Genomic DNA, 21206 nt, shown 5'->3' with positions numbered 1-21206 from the left:
GGAGGGACAATGGAGATGGATTGCAAATTAAAAATTCAGACATAAGATATACTTAGCTCACTTGTTTTTCCCCGTACATCATGCAAAGAGCATTACAGGTAGGCTGTGGTTTACAGAGTAGAAAAATAGTACTGAATAATAGAGATTGGTCATTAGATGTACAATCTCATGAGAGATATAGCAATATGTTTTTCTTTTCTGGTGTAGATATTGGGAATCAATCAGAGGAAAGAGGAGTCTGGCTCAATAAATTGTGACACAAAAAACCCTATGAAATGTCCCCATGAAGATGTTTCATCACAGGCATTGGGATGTTGATCCTGCTGCAATTTTTCCTTTTGTGAATACTGAAACCACTTAAAATTTCTTATGCCCTGCTCTGAGTGATACTGCAGTATATTATGATTAGTTAAATGAATTACAGATACTTTGGTGATAAATTATAAAATTAAAGTTTTTCAAATAATTTTCCTTGGGTTTTTTGTTTTTGTTTTTTAAGCACTAATCAAAAATTTCATATGTGACAGGCAGAAGTGGCAAGGGGAGGAAGAGGAAATGGCATGTAAGAAAAAGAGTTGAAAAACTTAGACTTAAAAGTAACACTAGAGAGCTAGCTTGAGGTTACCATTCACAGGTTTGTACAGGGACATTATCTCCTATGTATCATGATCTTCCCTTTGGCCACTATTCTTTTCTATTTCTTTAACTGTCATGGTTCAAGCCTAGCTAGTGGCCAAGCACCACACAGACACTTATTCACTTCCCCACCAGCAGAACTGGGGAGAGAATCAGGAGGGTAAAAGCTGGAAAACTCATGAATTGAGATAAGGACAGCTTAACAGGGAAAGCAAAACCACACATGCAAGCAAAGCAAAACAAGGGATTAGTTCACTGCTTCCCATGGGCAGCCAGGTGTTTAGCCATCCTCAGGAGAGCAGGGGGGGGCCCATCATGTGTAATGGTTACTTGAGAAGACAAACTTTATCACTCCAAACATCTCCTCACTCCTCCTTCTTCTCCCCACTTTATATACTGAGCATGATGTCATATGATCTGGAACATCCCTTTGGTCAGTTTGGGTCACCTGTCCCAGCTGTGTCTCCTCCCAGCCTCCCATGCACGCCCAACTTCCTCCCCAGTGTGGCAGTACAAAAACCAGAAAAGGTCTTGGCTCTGTGCAAGAAGTGCTCAACAATAACAAAAACAACTCCATATTATCAACCCTGTGTTCAACACAAATCCAAAACACAGTCCCATACCAGCCACTGTGAAGAAAATTAACTGTACCCCAGCCCCAACCAGGACATTCCACCTCTTATTCCCAGTCAGGCTAATCTCAACCTCCATTAGTTTGGATTCCCTTGTCCTTCCAGGCATCACTCTGATGAGTTTTATGCCAGGAACAGTACTGTATTCATTGATACGTGTTTAAAATCCTATCCTACCTAGTCTAATAACTTTTTTTACTTACTGTGGTTACAGGACCAATGGATGAATAAATAAACTTTGATTCCCATAAAATAATAACTTCCATTTTACTCAGAAATACAGATGTGTCTTTCAAGAGGACAGACATTTGAGTGTGTATGGAAGAGAAAAAGGATATCCTGCAATAGAACCCTACTCTTTTGAGTCTGGAAGAAAGAAGAAATAATGTTTTTAAAAAATCTACCAGTTTTGACACAGATCTAATTTTTAAAAAACCCTTACATCTATTTTGAAAATCAGCATTACCAGGATATGCATTTATCTTTAAATATTTTGTTTAGTGCAAAAAGTACTCAACTTTGATCTTAACGGAGTTGTATTTTGTTAGCGCAAAGTTTTCCAGTGAATCAGTTTAATCCTGTAAATCCTCAATACAGATAGGTAGACAGGGCCTATTTCAGCACAATTACACACTGTTGTGTTAGCACTATTGCCATGAAGGCTACTTTAGGTAGAGCAAATAACCTCCCTAGGGCAGCAAAGAAAACCTGTTATAAAATAATTTTCCAAATATTCATGAACAGAGCTTTGGAAACCCTCTCAAAGAGCTTTTCATCCCTCACCTGACACCATGTGTAAAAAACATTAATCTTGCTTAGGCGTAATAGGTAATTTGACACCAAATGACCTTATCAAATTTTATCAAAAGGAAAAGTAATACAACTGGTTTCCCTCAAGTAATTTCTTGGAAGCCCTTTTAATATAGTGTTCAACCAAGGATTTTTTTTTAATCACTTTCTTTTAGCACAACTTTGGCTAGAACCAAGTTAAATTGGTGCCAGAACACTTTCATCTACAGTAGCACAAGCATTCACTTTTTCACCTAAACGTATCATGTTCTATTTTTAAAAAAACCTTTGGAAACATATATATAGAAAAATTCTGCTCTTTGTTCACCTTCTTTGATTTTTTATATAGAAGTAGCTTAAAACAGACTGATGAATTCATGAGGGAAATTGTGCTTAACCAACCTTATTGCCTTCTATGATGGGACAATGGCTGGACAGATGACAGGAGAGCAGTGGATATTGTCTACCTCAACTTCAGCAAGGCTTTTTACACTGTCTCCCCTGAAATCCTCATAGATAAGTTCAAAAAATGTGGGCTTGATGAGTGGACAGTGGATTGTGTTTTTGTGCACTTGTTATACAACACACCACAATGGAAAGTTGCTGCCTTCATTCTTGCCTGCGCAAGGTCAGAACTAAAACTTTGTTTCTGTTTGTGTTATGACCTGCCCTTGGAGGGGAGGGTAACTGAGGTTCTTGTTGATAGATCCCTTGGGATGAATTAGAGTGAAACTGAATGACTGCTGTCTATATATGTATATATATATATATATATATACACACACACACACATATAAAATAAACCTTACATATATATATATACGTATATATATGTAGGGTTTATTTTAGAACAATTTGATTACAGTGGAAATGAGGTACGTAGCCATTTTGGTTATTATTATCGACATTAATATAGCAATATAAAAGTAAAAATATATCAGTTAAGAAAATACAAATATAATAAGGAAGAGAAAGAAAGAAAGAAAGAAAAAAAAGAAAGAAAGAAGGAAAAAGAAAGAAAGAAAGAAAGAAAGGATAAGAGTAGATAGCAGAGAGGAAGGATATCACCACCTGTGGATGCAACAATTTCAATGTGTGATGGTTGCAATTTAGATCTGTTGGGAGTGGGGCAAGTCTGTAGAACATAGAGTTCAATGGTTAATGTACCTTCAGGTTCATGTGGGAATGCCCAGGTACCTCCCTTGGGACGGGGGGAGTTTTACACTGTCTATTGCAACACTGTGGATCATGTGCAGTCCTCTGGTGGGAGGCCCCAGAAATTTATCTGGGGCCTTTGATGGTTTCTGACCCTTTCATAGCTACCTGTCTCATCAGCACAGCTGAGCCAGTTATGCCCCATCAGAAGAGATGAATACCTTCAGGCCTATATGTGAATCTCTATGTAACCTCTGTCAACCTCACCAAGGCTTTCGATACTGTGAGCAGAAAAGGTCTCTGGCAGATTTTGGAACGTTTAGGTTGTCCCCCCAAGTTCCTTAAAATGATCATCTCACTTCATGAGGATCAGCATGGTCAAGTCAGATATGGCAACACACTTTCTGAGCCCTTTCTAATAAAGAATGGTGTGAAACAAGGCTGCGTTCTCGCTCCTACCCTTTTCACAGTCTTTTTCAGCATGATGCTCCAAAGGGTCACAGCAGACCTCGATGATCAGGACGGTATCTACATTCGATATCGTACTGATGGAAGCCTATTCAACCTAAGGCGACTGAAGGCCCACACCAAGACCTTAAACCATCTTGTCCGGGAGCTGCTTTACACTGATGACGCCGCCCTTGTTGCCCACACAGAAGCAGCCCTGCAGCGTTTAACATCCTGCTTTGCAGACGCTGCTGAGCTCTTTGGGCTGGAAGTCAGCTTAAAGAAGACAGAAGTTCTCTATCAACTGGCACCTCAGGAAGTCTTCCATCATCCCCACATCACCATTGGCGAATCAGAACTCAAATCAGTCCAGCAGTTTAATTACCTAGGCAGCCTCATCTCCTCGGATGGTAAGATTGACGGGGAGATAGACAACAGGTTAGCGAAGGCATATAGTGCTTTCAGAAAACTCCATAAAAGAGTATGGCATAATAAACACTTGAAGAAAAGTACCAAGATCAGTGTTTACAGAGCCATAGTGCTGTCTACTCTCTTATATGGTTCCGAAACATGGGTCATTTACCGCCACCACCTGCGACTCCTAGAACGCTTCCATAAACGCTGCCTCCGTACAATCCTAAACATCCACTGGTCAGACTATGTGACCAATACATCTGTTCTTGAACAAGCAGCAATCACAAGTATTGAGGCCATGCTGCTGAGAACGCAGCTGCGATGGGCAGGACATGTCTCCAGGATGAAGGACCACCGCCTCCCTAAGATCTTGCTTTATGGTGAACTTGCCACCGGCTGCCGCAAGAGAGGAGCCCTGAAGAAAAGATACAAGGACTCCCTGAAACAACATCTCAGCCTCAGCCATATTGATCAGCATAACTGGTCTACTCTGGCCTCCAATTGGGAGGTCTGGAGACAGACCATCTATAATGCTGCTGATACTTTTGAGAACGCAAGCAGGATCACTCTTGAGGAGAAAAGACAACGCAGAAAGAATCGAACCCTGCAGAATATACCATCTAAGGAGTCTTTCTGCTGTGCCTTTTGCAACCAGACATGCCTATCTTGTATTGACCTTTTTAGCCACCAACGCGCTTGCAAGAAACGTGGGTAGAGCCCTTCCCAAATCTTCGTTCGTTCACAAAGCCTAGCCATGATTCAAAAGATACAGAAATAGGGCAAATGATGAGATAAACTACATTATCATATACTTCTTTTTTTTAAATTTCAGACATCTATCTAGCTTACTGAATGAACTATAGGTTAAATAGAAGGGATAAGATTCATTACAGACTGCAATATTGTATATAATACTGTTTGTACTAAATAAGCACAAAAGAATTAAAGGGTGGTTGCACCTTCTACCTTTACTGGGACAGAAGTATGTAAGAGTAATCATGTCAGTTCAGACCAGATGTGCAAGAAGCCATGAATCCTATTTTCTAGAGTGAACAATAAATAGATACTTATGAAAGAGCACAAGGACAAGTAAATGATATAATAACACTCCTCCAGAAAACAGTGTTTTTTTATCTTAGGAACTACTTGGCACAGATCTACTATCTGTGTGTAAATAGTCTCTGATTTTTTTTTTTTTTTTTACTTTATTTCATGATTTGAGCTAATTGCTTTTGCAGTTTTCCAAGTTGAGAATAAGTTGTGGTAGGAAGTTTCATGGCCTTATTAGATTCTCTGTGAAGAATCGCATCTGAGAGTGTCTTTTGAATGTTACTTCTTGGATTCATGTAATGTCCTCTGGTGTTGTTATTAGATGTGGAAAATAAATCACCTGCAGTTCTTACACTTTCCTAGATTCTTGTCTCTTCCCACCATAGTTATCCTTTGTTTTTCTAAATGGCAGCACTCCAGCCTATCCACTGCACAAACATCAGCTGTTTCAGACCTGTGGTCATCATCATTACTTTCTTCAAGAACATCCCAGTTTTAGTATACTCTTTTTGAGATGGAAGCACCAAAACTGCAAGAGTTGTTCAAGATAGAAGTTGATACACCACTGTATCCAAGCCCAGGTTAGATGGGGTTCTGAGCAACTTGACCCAGTGAAAAGTGCCCCTGCCCACAGAAGGGGTACGGAACTAGATGATCTCTTAAGTCCCTTCCAATTAAAAACATTCTATGATTCTATGTAGGATGGCATTGTTTTCTCTTTTGTCTTCTATTCCTTCCAGGATGATTTTTGACATTTGTACAACTTCTGGCCAAGTTTTCCTTTCTAAATGGTGTTCACCATCTCAGAGCCAATCTTCTGTTGCACAGAGTTAGGGTTCCCATTTTGAAGGTATGGCATTTCACACATATTTATGTTAAAAGGATTTTCCATTTTATTACAGAATTTTCCCTATTATGAGATCCCTCTGCAAATTTGTCATGTTTGGGTAACATCTTTCCTACCTTGAATTCAGCACTGCCAGCAAACATTATTATCTCAGTAATTCTAATGGTTACAGACAATTCCTACTGATGTGCTCAGTGCAAACATTTGTCTTGAAGGCTGGCATCTCATAAAGCTGCCCATAATATTTTCTAATAATTGACAACCTGTCAGCTGTCTTACTGTAGAACAGCACTCAGCAATTTGGAGAGGAACTCCATATGAAGTTAATATTTCAGGTATTTTGTCCTTTAGGAGTTTTTCTTGATCTTTTTCTGATCCTTGTGATTTATTACAGTTCTCACAAGCATGTATTGAATATCCTTTATCAGCAAGTTTTTAATTTAAGACAGAACTTCCAATAGACCACCCATGTTCTGACCCATGTTTCTGTTTCTCCTGTACTGTAAAAAAAAAGTACTTATTTGTAGCGTGCCACGTGGCCGCTGCCTTTATATAATAAAGAAACCATGTACGCTCCCTGTGAGATGGTAAACAAAGAGGTTTATTCAAACAACGTGCGGTCTTTTATACCCTGATCCCACGTGACTCTTAACCAATAGGATTGTCTATCTCTGCGCATGTCCCCTAGCTTCGGTGCCTTCCTGTTGCACCTCGGGACATGTTCCCTACACTTATTATTTTTTCAACTTGTGGAAGTTTTTCTTCATTTTCCTGTTCATGTTTATCTTTTCTGTATTCTGCATATGATATAACTTAATCTTTAGAATGAATACTTAAAGTAACAAAGAAACAAGAATGTAATATTAGTCAAATGTACTTGGTCAACTCTTAGCTCTCCTTTTTCTCTCATCCCAAAATTCTTTTGTAGCCAGCTGGCTTTCCTTATGCTCATTATGTCTCACAGCCCTGCTCAGATTCCCAGGTGTAACCTGCTTCTAGGCAGCTTGTCTTCTCCAGGAAGTCTCAGATCCTTTACTATAACCCCCAGTCGTAGTTTTACCCCACCAAATACCATTTGAAGATTTGTCAGCTGACCTGTGACCTGATCTTCATCATCTCTGTGTTCAAATCTTTCTTTTACCTTGACTCAAAAAAAAAAAAAGAAAAGTGATGCAAGTTTGTAAGCAATTGGAAATAGAATCATTTCATGGTACTTGTCAGCCAACAATAGAAGGTGAAACAAATTTGCTTATAAAAGGGTAATTTTGCTTGAGAGGAAATACAGTAGAATAAATAACAAAATATCTTTATGAAAAGGTGTTACATCCACTATGTAAGCACACTAGCATGTGCTGGCTAGTTCCGTTAATTGTAAATGGATCTTCAAATGAAAGGGACTGTGTTTCTCCCCACTTAATAGCCATCATGGGGAAAAAAGGGAGAGGAAAAACCCACAGAAAATAAATATTTATTTTATTTGAAACTTCATTACAGTTTTCTTGATTGCTTGTAAACTTTATAAGTCTAATCATCATATTGTGAAGTATAAGTAACAGATTAGAAATCTGATCATAATGTGCATCTCTTTTATTACTGGCTAAATGTAAATCTGGCAGAAATGTCTATTTTGACTTTGAAATTTGTCTTACAGAAATATTTCCTGATGTTCCTGTCAGTAAACTTTCTTCACTAGGATAATTCCAGAAAGTGATAAAAATGGAGATCACACACAGTTAAAATTAGGTTATTTGAAAAATATCACTGTTTACTTAGCTGCAAGTATCTTTTTTCTACACTTCTTTCTTCACCCATTAATCCATACAGAGCTACAAAAAGAATAAACAGCTCCCAGAATCAAAACTCAGACTTCTCATGACAGTGCCTTGCCAGCAGACCTCAACATGAGCAAGACCCACTTCTGAGCAGTAAAATCTAAATTAAGAGACAAGTATGATAATTATTTTATGGTAATTTTAACTTCTGGATTAAGGATTATTCAGGAGTTTGGAGTTATACTTTCATACATACATATTTATTTTGTTATTTTTATTTAAATTGTATATATGAGATATAAGTGAAGATATTAATTTATTTTTTACCTTCACCTCTTGATAGCATGTTTGTAAAAGCTTTCCTTTGGAAGAAGGGATCATAAATCAGAGAAATCAGAGAATCACAGAATGGGTAAGGTTTGAAGGCACCAGAGTGGGACATCTGCTCCAACATCTCTGCTCAAGCAGGGTCATCCTAGAGCACATTGCACAGGATTGCATCCAGATGGTTCTTGAATATCTCCAATGAGAGAGACTCCACAACCTCTCTGGGCAATCTGTTCCAGTGCTCAGTCACCCACACAGTAAAGTTCTTCCTCATATTCCTGTGTAACTTCCTGTGCATCAGTTTTTACCCACAGCTTTGTGTGTCCTAGAGATTTGCACCACCATGAAGAGCCTGGCTTCATCCTCTTGGTACCCCACCCTTTAGATGTTTATACCCATTAATGAGGTCTCCTCTCATTTATCTCTTCTTGAGGCTGAACAGGCCCAGTTCCCTCAGCCTTTCCTCATGAGATGCTCCAGTCCCTTAATCATCTTTGTCGCCCTCCATTGGACCTGCTCCAGGAGCTCCATGTCTCTCTTGTACTGAGGAGTCCACAACTGGACACAGCACTCCAGATGGGGTTTCACCAGGGCTGAGTAGGGGGATTTTTTAATAGAGTAAATGTATCTAATATTTTTCCTTCTTATTTTCTTAATTATTGCAGTTTCGCACTGGAGTTATTGCTGTATCACTTCTCAAAAACAGAGCATTTTATTGGTGACCTGTACGTACCTTCTGGCAGAGTCTGCCTATGCATCAAAAAGAAGGATTTTCCTTTATGGATTAATTTTTCTGTACAGAGTTGTGCAGCTACTTAAAAGAAAAAAATCTGTATTACACATAGAGCTAAAATAAACAAAGAAAAACATTTGGGTTATCATACCTACCATCATTTGTAGGAGGAACAGAAAGAAAGAAAGGATAATGAGTGGCTTAAGGGACAGCAGTAATGTTTTTGGTTTTGACATATTTATCTTAATGTATTTCACTTGGCTAAGGAAAAAATTGTTTAAACTTTCATTATAGTACTTGATATCAGTTCTTTACAGAAGAGATGAACAATATGTGAACTTAAGAAAGAAGTTGATACAGGGAGTTACATGTCTGCATGTAGTCTATGTTATCTATTTTGGCAAAGGTACGCAGTACCTATCCAGTTATATAAATCAGCTATTATATAAGTTACTTGTCTCAATATCTGTTTCCATCACTGTTAATTAAGCAGGTCAGCTGTTTTACATGCAATGCATATATATTTATGTATAGCTATTAAATGCTACTTTTTTCATCAGACTTTATAATTCAAGTGCCAGCATCTCTTAGTCTATTATTGCTAATATTTGTGTCCACATAGCATAACCAGGGTTTTTTTTGCATTACCTTTTAGAAAAAAGTTACTTAGTTATATAGAGATCAGGTCCTGTCCATTTTATCTAAGTTTGCTTATTTAAGGGAAAACTGCAGGTTGGTGTCTTTATGCAAAACCTTATTGTGGGAAATTATTAATCCAATTATCTGCAGACACATTAAGCCAGGTGTTGGTGACAGGAAAGGGCCAGAAGGAAATTGAGAAATTCTTGAAGGCAATAGAAAAAGAAGACATAGTCTAAAACAATAGAGAGCTGTGATGCTGGAACACTTCCTTCTCTGCTCTTCTTCATACCTGGAGTAAGAGACGGCTAGGGAAAAAGGTGTGAAGGTGCCTCATACTTGAGGTACATGTACTCTGTTGGCATTCTGGACAATTTGCACTATCCTTTTCCTCACAAAATACATGGATTTGTGGAGTTTTGTGTTTTTTTCCTTTTTTTAAATTTCTTTGTATGCTTTGTTCTGTTTTGTAATAAATATGTGCAATAGAAATTGGAAATTAATATAAATCTGTAAAAAGTATAACTGATTTTTGAGCGATGAAGTCACATTAATACAGGTGGACAATGAAAATATAGTAGAGCAAATATTTGTTGCTCACAGACTGGCTTTTTCATTTATAATGACATTATTTCTTCTTTCATGTGTGTAGACAAATGCTGAATAGCAGTCTTTGTTTTTCCTCTACTCATGTCAGTATAATTGTGGTGAACATCCCTGCCTCCTTTCTCCCTAAACACAGCAAAAAGAGCAATGCTGTACATTCTGGGTTACATTGTTTTGGTACCAGTAATGACTGATTTGCTTGGGGGAAAACTGTCAAGTCTCCGTGTAAATTATTAACAAACATATTTCTGTATTATTTATAAGACATTGCAAATATTGCTTAATGATCATTTAAAATGATGGCTTTAGAAAACAATTGTTTCTTTACAGTTCTTATTGACAAAAACAGTTTTCCATCTTTATATCAGGGAATATTTCTCAGAGTAGCAAAGAAAAGCGCAATTTTAATAGTATCTTAACACAACTGTTGCATTTGCCTCAATATTTCCTACCTTTTTATAAAGTTAGCTTTTATTGTAAGAGACAGAAAAAGTCTGAGGAGAGAGCAGAGATTTACTTAGGGTGAAATTAACTTTTGTGTGAATATAGCTGCAACATGCTTTTTTAATATTTGCAATTTAATCATATTAAGTTGTTCCTTCTTTATTAAAACCTCAAAGAAGACACACATTTGTGATACTACCTCTGAAGTTAAAAAAACCCTAGGGAGTACTATGCTCATGTTTAGGTGTTGCACAACAGAGGGAGTGTAAAGCACACTCTTTTTCTACTGGACATCATAGAGAGAGGATGGTCTTATAGTCAAGAACAGTTTCTTCCACAGATACTCAGATCTGAGCTTGGATAAGTAAATCACCCTCTGTGTGCCTTTATGGTTCTGGTTTAAATTAATGGTGTTGATAATTTCTCTGCACACATACGGTGATGTCAGTGTGTATTTACTAACTGCATGACACCATATCCATAATAATGGGATCACTGGAGTACAGCCTAACTCTTATCTGGGACAAAGATGTTTACATGAGCTTTTATAAGAAAACTGGCAAAAAAATTTTGGTAAAGAGAATAAAAAATTACATTACTTTCGTTAAAAGTTTTCAATCAAGCTTCTTAGTTTTACTCTGGATTTGTTCAAAATTTTAATGACTTCTCAGATTACTTTTTCCTGTTTGTGTGTGTGTGCCATAGGCTTTCAAGGATACTTCCTCAGTTTGAGAGCTACAATTAAGTAGCTCTGATACACTCGTGATAGCAATAAGGTGAGATGTCTTAATTGTAAGGCATGAAAACAAGTTCTTTTTCTGTTTAATGGTTTGTCAGACATTGTTTAGGGCATAATTATTCAGAAAAAAACAGATTTTATGTTAATTATTTCTTTAGATACAATTTTCTTATGAATTACATAACAATTCAAGGGTATATATAGTAAAAAGCAATAAAGCATGTAGATATATTTATAAAAGTTTGTCTCTCTTGCATCTTTTACTACATTAATGGTCATTGGAAGGTAAAGAGAAAAACTGCCCCTGACAAACAATAAAAATAAGAAGCTCTGTTGTTAATAACCAATCTGATTTGAAATATGGTGGGGTTTTTGTTTGTTTGTTTGTTTTTGTTTGGTTTTTTTGGTTGGTTTTTGTTTGGTTTTTTGTTGTTTTTTGTTTGGTTGGTTGGTTTGGGTTTTTTTGGTTTTTTTTGTGTGTGTTTTTGTGTGTGTGTGGTTTTTTTGTTTTTGTTTGTTTGTTTGTTTGTTTTATTTTAAGTAGCATTTAGATTTTGGAAAGGAATCTTTCTGATTGCATGGAGCAATATCAGCTCTTTCTTCCAAGCTGTTTGGCCTTAATTAACACTCAGGTAGCTGCTGTGAAGCCAACATAAGAAATTCTTCTTTATTCACTTCAGTTCCATCAAGAAAGAGTGTCCAGAGTCTTTGTATTACTTTCCCTCTTATGTTACTATCACTGCACAATTTCTAATGAGATTTTGTCAAATTGATGGGATAGCATAGACTGCATTGACAGTAATAAAAGGAGATAACATCCTTTAACCAGATTGTGTCTATTGATGATCTGGGTAGTGTAGACAAAAGGTTTAGAGTAGCCTTATTTTCAACCATCTGTACATGTTTTCTCAGGGCTGATTTTGTACATGAAAGGACATGGTCAGATTCCAGAATTTTGCAACAATTTTCTGGCAAGAGATTTTGAGTAGAAGAGCATATTATGACATTCTTTTGGCTGTATGTCTTACACTTGGAACAGAGTTATAAAAATACTCTGAATATAAGTAGCAATTTAACAGCATGCTACTTCATTGCCTTATGTCATACTTCATTCTTCTTTCAAATGCAAGGACACAATATATGAAAGTCAGAAATGATGGGTAGAATCATTAATCAAATATTTGTAAGCACTTCTGCCGGGTTTCCCTTCCCTCTATTAGAAAAGTTATCCAAGAGAGTTTAAGAAGAAAAAGTCAGCTTGTTCACTAAAATAAACTTCCATAAATTTTCACCTAAGATTGAATCAGAAGGTTTATAGGCAATTGAAAAAGATATATACAAATGATGGTACTAACTTTTTTAATACTAATGAGGTGAATGCAGCTGTGAGAGGAGGCTAATAAAAATATTTTTAATCCATTTCCTTGAAAGGTAATAAAAATCCTTGTTCCTTGGTGGGATAAAAGTGTAATACAGCTATTAAAGATATCACAGGGAGAAGGAGATGTAAATAAAGCTGAGACATCACATTTAGTATGAGGTTTAATGGCATATAGGAGTCTCAAAAGGTTATAAGGCTGAGAGAAAGTATATATTGGCATAAGTTTTATTCAAGTGTTAGGTGAAATGCAGTGTCATCAAAACTGAGATGAAGAAAAGGTCTATAATGCTGGGATAAGTAGAGAAGATAATTACATAAAAAATGTATTACTTTGTGAAATTTAAACTGTGATAATATATAATGGAAGGCTTTGTTGTACGATGCATCTTTGGTGCATTTTGATGCATCAGAATAAGCATAAGGATGCTTTGAGCAGCCAAAAAAGATACTCTGCTAAGAAGCATATATATGCCTATGTCAAAAGTAGATGCTACATTTATTTCATTAAAACTCACCACTTTGGAAAGGAGTGATATATGGAACACTTCACCTATAGGCATCTTTGAGTCTGGTTTTATGAGAGTCACACGATGAATGTAAATGTTATCCTTTAAAGGTGATCCTTCCAGTAAGGAGAGATGCAGGAAAACTCACACTCCTACTCGCCATGGCCATCTGAAAACCATACTACTTTTATTCCTTCCACTCTGAGTGCATCTGTATTAGCATTGTGGTTTGCATCAGGAGTCACCTTTTGCTGTAACTCTCCTGATTCACACTCATGTTATTTTGATTTTTAAATTGAGTGATCTTGGAGTTCATGAGCTGTACTTATCTGGAATGATGCTAAACAACAGATATGCTTCAGGAGCCCACCTGGCACACTGCATCCGCAAAGGAACATTCAGGCCATGGGAACAAAACATAGTCAGTATTATGCACCCTCTGGCCTCCATACACTGTCGATATTGGTTCTCATTGTCAATTAATTTCTTTATAAATTTGCACTTTTTCGTACATGCTACTTACTGAGATAGATGTAGTCTTGTTTTTGAGTACTCCTCATGATTTGAGAACACGAAGAAAAAGTGAAAGGTTTCAAAACACTGGCATTCATTCAAATTTTTTCTTAATGTTTGCAGGAAAAAAGTTGACATGTCCTCAAAACTTCTGACAAAAAAGTCTTATTTCATTAATAAACCCTATATTATTCCTCCCTCTAGTTTAACAAATAAGCAAACAGTATTAAACATTACTGGAACTGCAAACTCCCTGGTTGCCCAGCAGAAGGAATGCCTGTGCAATTTATCCTAGGGTTTTTGTGCTGATTTTATTTGTTAAACCCATTCAATCATTATTTCTAAGTCTACTTAGAACATACCATATTGAACTAATAGTGATAGATGTAATTTTCATTCGTTTAGTGCATTGGGCAAAATAGGACATGATGACTCCAGTGAAATCACTTGGTATATATGTCATAACTGATTCATCTCTAGTAGATGATAGAGCTTATTTTGGCTCAGCAGATAGTTCTGAAAGACAATTGAATATGAAAAAGTGATATTTGAATGCCTTGTTCACTTGACCTTTGTATGTATTTTACCTTGCGTATGTATTTTATCTTGTCTTCAGATTGTCTCAAGTCTCCAGCTCTATGAAGGCTTCTTTGAAATTCTAACTGTGATGCTTAAAAGCAAAAGATGAGCAAATAATTTAGCAAATGCGTTAATGTAGTATTCATACTAACATAAGTTCTAACAACTTGTGGTGAGTTGATCATGGCCAAATTCCAGATCCCCATGTAACCACTCCACATATAAGCTACCTTTTGAGATGTGTTTTGGAAGTGTGTAGTCTCTTTGCAGAACGAAGAAAGATAAATTAATCTGAAAACAGGGCTGTGCTGTGAAGTCACCAAGCTTATGAGCTGTGCATTGGTATTACATAGCAAAATCCTTCAGTTCTTTCCATACTAAATAGTAGAAGTACTATTTAGTTCATAGATATAGACCATAGAAAATTGATGCATATGTATTCACGTAGGTGAATGTTTCCAGGTTTGTGCTATAAGCTTTCACAGCAAGACTTTTACCTTAATGTTAAAGTTCTGTCTTGAAGATGACCCAGTTATTGTATCCATTTCCATTCACATACGCCAGCATTACAGGTTTTTTGTATGTAAGTTATCATTGTTAGGCATCAAAATGTTAGGAGAACAAACCTAGCTGTATTTGTCTGTATTAGTTTTTACTGTGTTTATAGAGTTCTTGGGTCTTATTATTAGAAGACAACTTTTGAGCCAATTACCACTAAAAAAGCTATAGTTGACCTAACACTTCTGATGAAAACTTTTACAAGATATTGCTGAATCTTATTCGTTACTAAAGCAGCTATATAAATGTTTTTTCTAAGAGTTGAATGCACACTGTTCTTATTTGAGAGGCTCAAACTTTCATTATCTCTGTGCTTTTAGGTTTACTTTCTCACTACTCTTATTTCATTTTAAGTAATCAGATTTAGCAGACTGCTACAACCCTTAGGTATTATGGTTTACTTCTCCACTTGTTTTGCCTTCTGTATTTCATTATGCTAGTATTTCTGCTTGCTGCCCTAAAGGATTTCTTTTTCATTATCTTGACTAGAATTTGCTTATGTGTCTGCATTTGTTCGTATTAAAAATTTATGTACAAAGTATTTGTAAATAAGAAAAAACAATACAGCTTATCTCTTGAATCAGCACAGTGACACTCTGCATATACACTGAAACATAAGAGACATGAAAATGAGCATTTAATGTGGTCATTGGTATAAAGGAATGTATGGGATTAATTTGCAAAATAACACCTGGGAAGTGATTTAATAACATGATTTTTCATATAGTAAGGAAAAGGCCCTAAAACATCACAGCTTTTCTGGGAAAACCTGAAGGATACAGCAGCCTGTCACAACAGTAATGGAGTATGCTGAATGCCAAACCAAATGGTCAGCCCATCCCAACCCACACATGACTTTTAAAAAGCTTTTAAACCCTGGACAAAGGTACCTTCAGGAGGTATCCACACACATATTAGATACAAGTGTGATTGTTTGGCTGTTGCTCATTCTCTCTTTATGCACATTAAATTGTTTGTTCAACATTTTTCATCTCAGTTAAATTTCCTGCTTGGAGATTAGAAAAAGCAAATATTAAATCATGTTCTTTCTCTTATATATCCTGCATATTTGTTATTCCATCTTTTATTGCAATCCATACGGACAGTATTTTCCTTCAGCTTTTTCTTGCATATGCTAGTCTGTCTTCTGATCTCTATTTTCCATAGGTCTCTGTATCAACTTCTTCAAATATAAACCACTTAACATTCCATGATTTCTTGGAAACTCTACTGCTCAGGAGCCAGAGGAGGCCAAACAAAGGTACCCTTCTAATTTGATCTTTGATTGCAAGGCAGAACACACTGCACAGAGTGCCAGCAGGGCAGCAATCCCACAGCTGACAGCTAAACCCTGACTATAGAGCAGCCATTTGGCTTAAAGAGCTCCAAGATAATCAGAAAGGGTGGCTTCCACTCATTTCAGTGGAGCCCCACTAAGCAAGTTTCCCCTGGAAGATAATGCGACTGGTGTTTACACCAGTTACATCGGACCTAGAGCCACGTTACTGGATGGCCTCATGAGTCCTACTTCAAAAGAGCTCCCTAGTTCCCATCACAGTTTGTTTCCACTCTGATCACTCTGAGTGGGGTAGAACATACCAAATGGGTACGAAGGGATGAGACCATATGGGCAGAGAGCATATCCATGGAGATGTAAGGTCCAGACTGCTCATGGGAATGGGGCACCAGGGTTGGAGGACAGGCTGCTTGCAAAGAGGAGACAGCTCAAGAGCAACAGCAAATGCTTTTCTGTTGCTGAGCCTGAGAGGAGAAAATGTCTGGATACCTTTTGCTTCTTGTCAACATTCTGTGACCTGGATCCTACTGACAATCCCTTTGATAATTTATTTACTTTGAATTTAGATATAAAGCAAAAGACAAACTCTGTGCGCATTATAGTAAAACTTCTATAATCCAGACCTCAATGTTAACAATGTCATCAGGTCCCTCCATGAGAAGTGGTCACTGGAAACTCATTTGTGTCAGCTCAGTCTTGTGTTGAATTTCTCTAAATCTATGCTCATTTTGGCAATTTTATCTCATGCTACTTTTTATGTAGTCATTTAACATTAATAATATTTTAAAGAATGGCAACAAGCTCATTGAGGTATTGCACCCAAAGTAAAAAAAAAACAAAAAACACAACAACAAAAAAACAAGGTCGGGGAACAGATCCTTTCTTATTACTTGATGATTTCTGTTTGTTTAGGTGTATTCAAACTACTGGGTCTGGGACTCACAGAAAAAGGAAAACTGGTGACAGGGCAGGGGGATCTCAGGTCCTGTTCCTTGTCACTCCGAGCTTCCCTTTCTTACCTTGTAGGAGAGAATGATAATTGAAGACAGAGGAGGCCTTACAAAGGAGGTTTATAGCATATACTGGATAGAGAATGAAAGGTCACAAAGGCAAAATTGCGTCTGTGTGCACAGTTGCCTGACTTGACATGGGATTATCCCTGTTCTTTCCACTAGCAGGACTCTGAAGTTCATCAGCTGTGGTTGTATATCAACTGGACAGGTAAGAGCAGCATGATTACTACCATAATCCATGATCATCCAAACCCTATACATTGACCTAGGAAATTGCCATAGAGGGAGCTAAAGCATGGCCTTACACGTGATTATGTAATGTTGGCAGAAGTTTTGTTTTTATACATCAATGAGGTTGTCTAGGGCGAACACTGTCCCTGGCCAGGGAAAAATTCCTGTGGATGATACCCAGCTCTCTCTCTCCCCAGACACATACACATGTTTATCCAATTGGTGCCCAGGTCCTTTACCACAGAATAACAGAATTTGCTAAGTTGGAAGGGACCCATGAGGACCACTGAATCCAACTCCTAACCCCGCACAGGACTAACCCAAGAGTCATACTACATACCTGAGAGTATCATTGAAACTGTTCCAGCGCTGAACCACCCTCTGGGTTAAAAACATTTTCCTAATATCCAACCTAACCCTCCCCTGATACAACTTCAGGTCATTCCCTCAGATCCTGTCACTGGCCACCACAGACAAGAGATCAGTGCCTGCCCCTCATCTTCCACTCACAAGGAAGTTGTCAACTGCAATGAGGTCTCCCCTCAGTCTCCTCTTCTCCAGGATGAACAGGCCTAGTGACCTCAATTGCTCCTCATACGGCTTCCCCTCAAGGCCTTTTACCATCTTTGTTGCCCTCCTTTGGACATTCTCTAATAGCTTTATATCCTTCTTATATTGTGGTGCCCAAAACTGCACACAGTATTCAAGGTCAGGCCACCCCAGTGCAGAGCAGAGCAGGACAACCCCCTTCCTCGACCAGCTGGCAAGGCTTTGCCTGATGCCCCCCAGGACACGGTTGACCCTCCTGGCTGCCAGGACACTGCTGACTCATATTCAACTTGCCATCGACCAGGACCCTCAGGTCCCTTTCCATGACACTGGTCCCCACCATCTCATTCCCCAGTCTGTCTGTACATCCAGGGTTGTCCCATCCCAAGTGCAGAATTCAACACTTTCCCTTGTTGATGGTTGGTGATTGCCCAGTCTTCTAATTTGTTGAGGTCTCTCTGCAGAACCTCCCTCCCTTCAAGGGAGCCAACAGCTCCTCCCAGTTTGGAGTTGCCTGCAAACTTACTTAGTGTTCCCTCCAGTCCTGCATCCAAGTCATTTATGAAGATATTGAAGAGCACAGGGCCTAAGATGGAGCCCTGTGGAACCCCACTAGTGACAGGTCACCAGTCTGTGACCAGGTCACTATTACCCTCTGTGCTCAACCTCTGAGCCAATTGCTCACCCACCACATGATGTGTTTATCCAGCTGTGTGCTGGGCATCATTTTGTCCAAAAGGATCCTATGAAAGACAATATTGAAAGCTTTACTGAAATCCAAAAAGATTACATCAAGTGGCTTCCCTTGATCAGCTAGATGGGTTACCTTGTCATAAATCGAAATCAGGTTTGACAAGAAGGGCTTTCTTCTCATGAAGCAGGCTTGCTGTAACCAATATGAGAGGCAGATCACTTTTACTTAATGTCATTATAACGTATTGAGACATGGCCCTGAAGTTGCTGCAGAGCATGTCAGCCTGTAACTTTCCAGGAAAGCAGGGCTCCATGACATATATGGGTGACTTGGGAAGGCAAAGATCATAACTTCAAATGCTCCTGGCCCTCTCCTTCTTCCCCCATCTCACATGCTGAGCATGATGCCATATGGTATGGAATATTCCTTTCGTCAGTTGGGATCACCTGTCCTGGCTGTGTCACTTCCTAAATTCTTATGTACCAAGAACCTATTTGCTATTGGGGTGGTGAGAGAAGCGGAAAAGGCCTTGACTCTGTGTAAGCACTTCTCAGCAATAACAAAAACATCCCTGTATTGTCAACACTGTTTTCAGCACAAATCTAAAACATACCCAAATGAGAGCTACTATGACAAAAACTAGCTCTATTCCAGCCAGACCAGGTACATTAGTTCATATGCAGACAACTCAAGATACTAGCAGGCCACACAGATTGCAGAATTCATGAGTAATACTTGGCCTGTGGTACATATCTGCTACATAAGTGCTAGATTTAAAAACACTTAATTTCTGGTGTAAACAAAATGAATCATTAAGTAGTAGGCTAAAAAACACCCTCCATCTAAATTAATTGTACACCAAAAAAATTTATTGTGCAAAATTAGAATGATTTAAATTCTATTTCTTCCTTAAAAAGCCTGAACATTTAAAGAACATCTGAATTTGGGCAATATCTACATATTTGAAGATATGCGATTCTCCTGTTCATCAGCCTTTGCACTCCCTTTTCAAACCATCCTTCACTGCAATGTTACATGACTGAGAATACCTGTAAGGTTGAGGACAACTGTGCTATAAAGATCATGCCTCACACCCACTATGAGCTTCTGAATGCATCTTTTATTGAACAAAAATAATCAATGAAAGAGGGAAAGTTAATAGCTAACTACTGGCTTCAGTAGATTTGAAGTAGCAAAGAAGAGGAAGATGTGCATTTCAAAATCACCAAAAATTACATACCTTCAGAAAACAAGATTAAAATTATATGAAATATGGTTTAGTATAATATTTACTTTCACATAGCATAAGAAGAAAGCATAATGATGGTTCAGCTTCTCTTTTTTAATTCTTTCTTGGCTTTTTTCTTATTTGATCAGAGAACTGAGCATGTGGTTTGAGAAGTAAGTAGTGGTATGAATGTATATGAATTTAATGTGTATAATGTTTGAAATGTTATTGAATAGAGATCACTGCCTACTTTCACAAGTTCCTATCAGAATACTATAATAATACTGAAAAAGATATGCCTTCCAAATGCAAGTTTTTAATGGCCTTATATTTTTCTTGCAATGATTGCATTTGAACAAGCTTTAATGAAACATAAGAAATTGCTGAAGCCCTCAACTTCAGCCTTGTCAATGTCCTTTTCATTCTATAAGAGTAAGAGCAAAAGATGAATGAGCTGTAAGCCAAAGCCTATAGAAGGGAAAATGAAACTACCACTTTGAAAAACCCACCAACGAATAACTTTCATGCTAGCTTAATTACACCACAAGGCAATGTCAGATTTTCTGTCTTATAAAATCCAACAAAAACAACACAGAGAAGATAACCTACATTTTTCAACAATTCACACTCAGTCAATACAACAGTTTCAGACCTAATCTCAAAATCAGTAATTACAGAAATACTTCACTTTTACACTACTATCTGTTTTTAAGAATCAATTAAAAATTCTGTTTAACTTTCATATTATATAGGAACATCTGCAAATACACAAAATACATATTAAATGATGACTTAGGTCAATGTCAGTTAGAAATGCACTCTTGCAGTGACCACATGGCGCAAATTTGTCAGCATGGCAGTTAAAGGTGAGGTTTCAAAGGCAGGAAGTAGGAGGGTGCTTTATTCCTTTATTTCTCACCTGTTTTTATTCAAATATGCAACAGTCAGCTTTATCATTTTGGATGCCAAAAATCCCATGCCTTTTGCAAATAGAAATGTATTCAGACATGCCTTTGAAAATACTGAGGTTCAAATCTTCAAAGCCTAACATCAAAGAAATGGCAAAGATTAAGTTTCAGAAATTAACTGAAGACCCATTTCCTATTCTTCATATGAAAGTGTGAATGCCTAACTTATGAGGAAGGATCTGTAGTCCATTTACAAGAGACATTTCTTCTAGACAGGCAGTGTGAAGGGCCAGGCTCTAGGCATGTATGGCTGGGGAGAGTGGGGTCAAAGACCTGACAGAAGGAACTTGCACAAGAGAGCATTTTGAGCAAGGCTGGCAAAAGCATGCCAAACCCAAGGCACTAAAGGAAATGTGAGGAAAGAATAGTAGAACAAACATCACCATTAACATTCCTGTTCTTTTTGCATTCCTGTTTGTGGAATGCACAAACAGAGATTGTGCTAGCTTTTTGTTGATC

Source organism: Neopelma chrysocephalum, unplaced genomic scaffold, assembly GCF_003984885.1.
Source record: "Neopelma chrysocephalum unplaced genomic scaffold, ASM398488v2 Primary Assembly neopelma1_22b, whole genome shotgun sequence".
Classification (NCBI taxonomy): Eukaryota; Metazoa; Chordata; class Aves; order Passeriformes; family Pipridae; genus Neopelma; species Neopelma chrysocephalum.
The sequence above is the reverse complement of the archived record's forward strand: the minus strand, read 5'-3'. Positions refer to the sequence as shown.